The sequence below is a fragment of the Tympanuchus pallidicinctus genome, unplaced genomic scaffold, assembly GCF_026119805.1.
Source record: "Tympanuchus pallidicinctus isolate F22 unplaced genomic scaffold, pur_lepc_1.0 scaffold10, whole genome shotgun sequence".
Lineage (NCBI taxonomy): Eukaryota > Metazoa > Chordata > Aves > Galliformes > Phasianidae > Tympanuchus > Tympanuchus pallidicinctus.
Window position 1 is genome coordinate 17559467 of NW_026294619.1, and position 6000 is coordinate 17565466.

Consider the following 6000-nt stretch of genomic DNA (forward strand, 5'->3'; position numbering starts at 1 on the left):
AAAGGAGAAAGCATACAAAATGGAGCCTGACTAGTTGGCACTGTCTTTGTGTTTGTTGAGTGCTTCCGTGTCTTGCATGGTGAATACTTTATAAATATTCTCTTCAGACAGAATTTTTATTTGTCCATTAAAGCCACGTGCATCACTGTCATACCAAAAATATATCTTCTTTGGGAACCTAATCCTTGAAAGCTTGCTTTGGTTGGTTATTACAGAGGCAGGCAGGAAGTCCAGATCCCACACTACTAACACTCTGTACTGCTTGTGTCTTTAGGTAGGGCAGTAACACCATGTTGGTTGTAGGTTACAGAATATTAGTGTCAGACCATGAAAGAAATCAGAGTGTCCAGCCTGGTGAACAACCCAAATTTTTGGTCCTTTGAGAGCAAGTAAGCACTGTGCTCCTACTGTATTGCATATGGAAACCTTAGTGGAACAGGTGGCAACTGATAACTTCTATGGAGACAGCCATAGAAGATATCCATAGCCATAGAAGTACCATGATAGCCAAAATACCATGGCTATCATGGTAACTATCATAAAAAAATGTAAATGGGAAATTTCAACTACAACATTTTTTGCTTGACTAAGTGTTTGATAATGCTGAACAGCAAGATAAAAAGCAGGATGTTTCGAGTCAAATTTTCACCTTTAACAAAACATCTTTGAAAGAACCTTCTCATGAAAATAGCAAACTGTGCTTAACTGTATTTCCTGCAGTAGAAAGGTGCTACAGACACTTAACTTTTGTAGCAGGTATGCTTCAGAGCAGTCTGAATCCCTATGTCAATTAGAATTAATATATAGAGGGATAAATTTGATGTCTGTCAAGCACTCTGAGTACATTTCTGTATAAGCCATAAGTAGTGCATTTATTCTTTTTTTTTGGTTCCTTGCTTACTGCTTGTAGGCTTGCTTTCTTGGAAGCATTCACACTGTCACTATATTTTGACATCGTGCCCACAGTGTGGAAATGCAGATTCCAAATGCCAGGAAAACACATACATACTGATTTCAGTTCCTTTATGTTTGTCATTCAGAGCAAACTGCAGAGAATGCTACTGTAGATAACATTTGGAATCTTTTATTACTATCAGTGGCATATTCAGAAAGTTTGTAGCAAAGTGAATGTTTTAATAAATTCATCAAGTTTTAACTTAATTCAAACATTGCCACTAATTTGAAGAAAGTATAAAATGACAACTGCAGGGAAAAACTTAATGATATATTCCTTAAATACTTGCTGGTTGCAAAACTTTAACAATTAGAAGTTATTCGGTGGTTATGATTATTGCCATCAAATCAATTTACTATTGGAGAAGGATGGTGTTTAAAAAAAGGATGGGAATTTAAAAAAAATTCCCAAAAAAGCTGAAACTAACGTTGAAAAATTTTTCTATTAAATATTTAGGAATCTCATTCAACAGATGCAGAGAATGCTGGTGTGACAGCGTTCCTATTTTTTTGAGGAATGTCAAACCAACACTCCGGATATTTCTTCAGGTGTTAAAATAGGTTTAGCAGGAAATAATCTGTAGCACTATTCATTTCCTTGCCAGATGCTTAATAATTTCAGCCCTAAGATCAGCTGGATTGTGGCTTCTCAAAATGCAAGAGAAAGAACTGTGGTGGAAACATAGAAATATGAGTTCAATTACAGGATGAATAGCATACAGAACAATGTTGGTGTTGTTAAGCCATCTGGGAGCCCAGGACTTTGAGGCAAAGAATGTAGTGACAGCAGCAACGAAACTAAACAATGAAGTGTTAACTACGATCACTCACTCCAGCATATCTATTCAGACCCCCAGCTTTAGGTGTCTTTGCTGCTTGTTTACTTCTCTGGTCACAGTGGCAAGTTGGGGGATCAGTTTGTCCTTTCTTACTGCACCTCAATGGTCTGAGCTTGGTTCCTGTGTTTCAGAGCAGTGTGCGTGGCTGCCCTATCTATGCCCTGCAGTGCAGTACATCGTCAGATGATAAATGTCAAAGGTATGGCCTGCTTCCTTAGGTGTGATAATGTCAATCAGTTTATGTCATAGTCAGGATTCATTACTATATTATATTAAATTATCCTTTTAAATATATAACCTACCTGTTTCAGAAATGATGACTTCGAAACCTGTAAGTGCCATGTTTCTTTTGATGAAGAGAGTAATGCTTTAGAGAAGATAGATTGCTTTTTCATAATAACACCATACTGGCATCCAGCAGATCTGTGTTGAATTCCTTGGGCAATTACGTGCTTTTGTTTGGCATTGGCTTTGAATACTACTTCCAACCTTTCTCAGTTATCTTACTAGTTTAAGTTGTTGTCTCCTCTGGACAAGAGCCATCTTCTACTGTGTGTATATGTGCATAGTGGTGGAAGGTGGTCGAGTCTAGTATTGCTGCTACAATGTAAATAATAAAATACAATTAGTATTAAAGTGCAAGGCTTAATGATATTCTGAGACCATCAGTAGAGCCCCCAAAGGATTCAATTTGGAACAATTTTATTTAATATTTTTATTAGAGTCCTTGGCACAGAGGCAGGAGTCAAATAATGAAATGCACTGATCACAAAAGTTGTGAGCAATTGTCAGTGTGCAGAAGGAATGGGTCACCTTGAGAACTGGAGCAATAGCAATAGAATGAAATTGAAATAGTTCAGTATGCAAGGTCATGCATTTAGGAATTAATAAGAATGCCTATTATATGCTGGAAATTCATAAGCTGAAAACAGCTGTGAGGAAGAAAAATGCCTGAATGAATTTGTTGATCTGAGGAAATTTCAAAAGCTTCCAGTGAGTTACTTGTAAAAACAAAACAAATGAGAATCTAAGATAATATAAAATGTATAAGATTCATAAAATGTATTTCCAGTAGAAAGAAAGGGAAATATTATGTAAAGTGGAGAACTGTGTCAAAGAGAGATTTGCATTCATGTAATAGTGAAACTTCTTAAGAGGAAGTATGATAGTTGTGGAAAAAAGCCTATTTATTGTTTTTATGTGTGACAAATAATTTCTATTCCTCAGTAAAATTGGTCTAAAATTCCAGTGAAATCCCACTCCTTTTGACAGCTGGACTCATCAGGAAACTCATGAAAGTGCAAGATGCATCTTTTCTACTGACAGTGATTTCTGAAACTGCTTCTGAAACAGGCTGTAGTGATTGTACTTGATCTATCGCTTTCAGAGCAAAGTGTTAAGGTTAATGCTTGGCCAGGATTTTCCATCCAAATCTCAATCTAAAGAAAGGAAAAGAAAAGTGAACAGTCTTCATAGTGGTTTTGGAGAAATGGCAATTGAAGCAGAGTTTGAGATAACCTACAGTGGTGAACTTGGTTTAACTACTCAGGTGGTTAAATGGATGGATGGAAAATAATGAACTTCATTCTCGTAACCACTTATTTTTTGCAGATGGATCCAAAGGATCAGGAGTAGTCAGCATGGGTTCACCAGGGGGAGGTCATACTTGACCAGCCTGGTAGCCTTCTGCAATGTTGTCACTGGCTGGGTGAGGGGAGGAGAGCAGTGGATGTAGTTTACTTTGATTTTAGCAAGGCTTTTGTTACTGTCTCTCACGACGTCCTTATAACAAAACTGAGGAAGTGTGGGATAGATGAGTGGACAGTGAGGTGGGTTAAGAACTGGCAGAGCACAGAGGGTCGTCATTGGTGGTGCAGAGTCCGGTTGGAGGCCTGTAGCCAGCGGTGTTCCTCAAGGGTCGGTACTGGATCCAGTTTTGTTCAACATCTTCATCAATGACCTTGATGAGGGGATAGTGGCCACTCTCAGCAAGTTTGCTGATAATACGAAGTTGGGAGGATTGGCTGACACGCCTGAAGGCTGTGCTGCCATTCAGCGAGACTTGGACAGACTGGAGAGCTGGGCAGTAAGAAACCAGATGAGGCTTAACAAAAGCAAGTGTAGAGTCTCGCATCTAGAGAGGAATAATTGCATGCACCGGTACAGGTTGGGGGATGAGCTGCTGGAAAGGAGCTCTGCAGAGAGGGACCTGGGTGTCCTGGTGGACAACAGGTTGGTCATGAGCCAGCAGTGTGCCCTTGTGGCCAAAAAAAAGGCCAGTGGCATCCTGGGGTGCATTAAAAAGAGCGTGGCCAGCAGGTCGACGGAGGTGATCCTCCCCCTCTACTCTGCCCTGGTAAGGCCTCATCTGGAGTACTGCGTCCAGTTCTGGGCTCCCCAGTACAAAAAAGACAGGGATCTCTTGGAAAGAGTCCAGCGGAGGGCCACAAAGATGGTGAAGGGCCTGGAGCATCTCTCCTATGAGGAAAGGCTGAGTGAACTGGGTCTGTTCAGCCTTGAGAAAAGAAGACTGAGAGGAGACCTGATCCAGGTCTATAAATATCTAAGGTGTGGGGGGCAGAATGGCGAGGCCAGACTGTTTTCAGTGGTGAGTGGAGACAGGACAAGGGGAAACGGCTGGAAACTGCAGCATAGGAAGTTCTGCACAAATGTGTGCAAGAACTTCTTTACAGTGAGGGTGACAGAGCACTGCAAGACCATCTTAGTGGTCTGTTCCACACAGTAACTGGCTTGTTCCTGTGAGCACATAGATAACTTCCAGGCACCAAGGAAGGTTCTGGTGAGCCTGCTGATAATTCTCCAATGCCACATTAACAATGAGCAGGTCTCTGTCTTACAGACATCAAAACAAACCTGGGAGCAAAAACCAGGTTCCGCCACATGTTAGTTTAATGTTAGTTTAATAAAGGCAACTCAGATCTTCTTGTGATTTTGTTAGTCTAGTGCTTTGATTTATTTTAAAGGACATTATGTATTGCTCTTATTACCTTTCTGACTGCATGCATTAGTGATGCTGTTTCTGGGAGCAAACCTTTTTCATCCATAGTGCTGTGAAAATGAAATAATTTTTAAATATGCTTAAATTAAATATGCTTAAATTATTTAGAAGCCTAGGATTTAGGCCTAGAATACATTTTATTATACTCAAATATTTGCTGCCTCTTCACATGATATTTATGCAGTTTTTGGCATCTCAATGTAATTAAAGATAACCTCCTCCCCAAATATTTTATTATAACAGTGTTGCTGCCCGCGTAGATGATTCCTACACAGAAAGGAGAAAGAGATATATAATAATATATAATGTTTTTATTGATATTCAAGTATTTTACAGTGACACAATACTTAAATGCTAGTACTGTTGTAATGACAGTGGAGTTTATAGAATAGTAAATCAACCACTCTATACTGAATATCAGTTCTGAGGCAAAAAATAAGTGTAGTCTGCTTTTAAGTGTTTTTGAAATTCGTATCCACTACCAAAATATCTTCTGTATTTTCTTGACAGTCACAATCTCTTGGCTTTTGCCAGGGATGTTATACACAAGAGAATGAAAGCTGTAGTGTTTTTTATGATAGAGTCTTCCTATGGATACATTCCCTATTAATACACCCCTCTCAGTAAGCATTATTCCTCTGCACCCACCTCCTGAAATTGCCTTTTGTATCCACATTAGATCATTGAAAGGGAATTACATCCCACAGGCTTTGGAGCAGATCTCTGGAGCAAGCATTTCTCTTGGCAAGTCTTGTCTCTCAGCACCCTGGGCAGATTGCCTGATTTGACAGTCTGGCCTTCAACTATAACCTCTAGGTTTTCTTATTATCATTATTGTCATATCTGCTCTTCTGTCATTAAGAGACTTTCCAGTTTCACTTTATTCAGCTGGGAGCTTTAAACCCTCTGGCCCATAATTTCCTTTTCTTTTTTTGGCATTTCTTCTTCTCAGTCCTTTCATGAAACTCGTCTGCTGAGTGACATGCCCTCTGTAAAACATAAGCCATAATTACTCTAGGATTGCTCATACTTGGCATAAATAGTGTACTTGCAAGTATGTAGCTTATAGCAACACGAGTCACTTTTAATTAAATTGCAAAGCTACATCTTATGGTGTTCTTCAGGAGAAAGGAAAAAGTGAACGAGAAGGCAAACTTGTCTCAAAGAATTTTTCATTCCAGCTGCTGT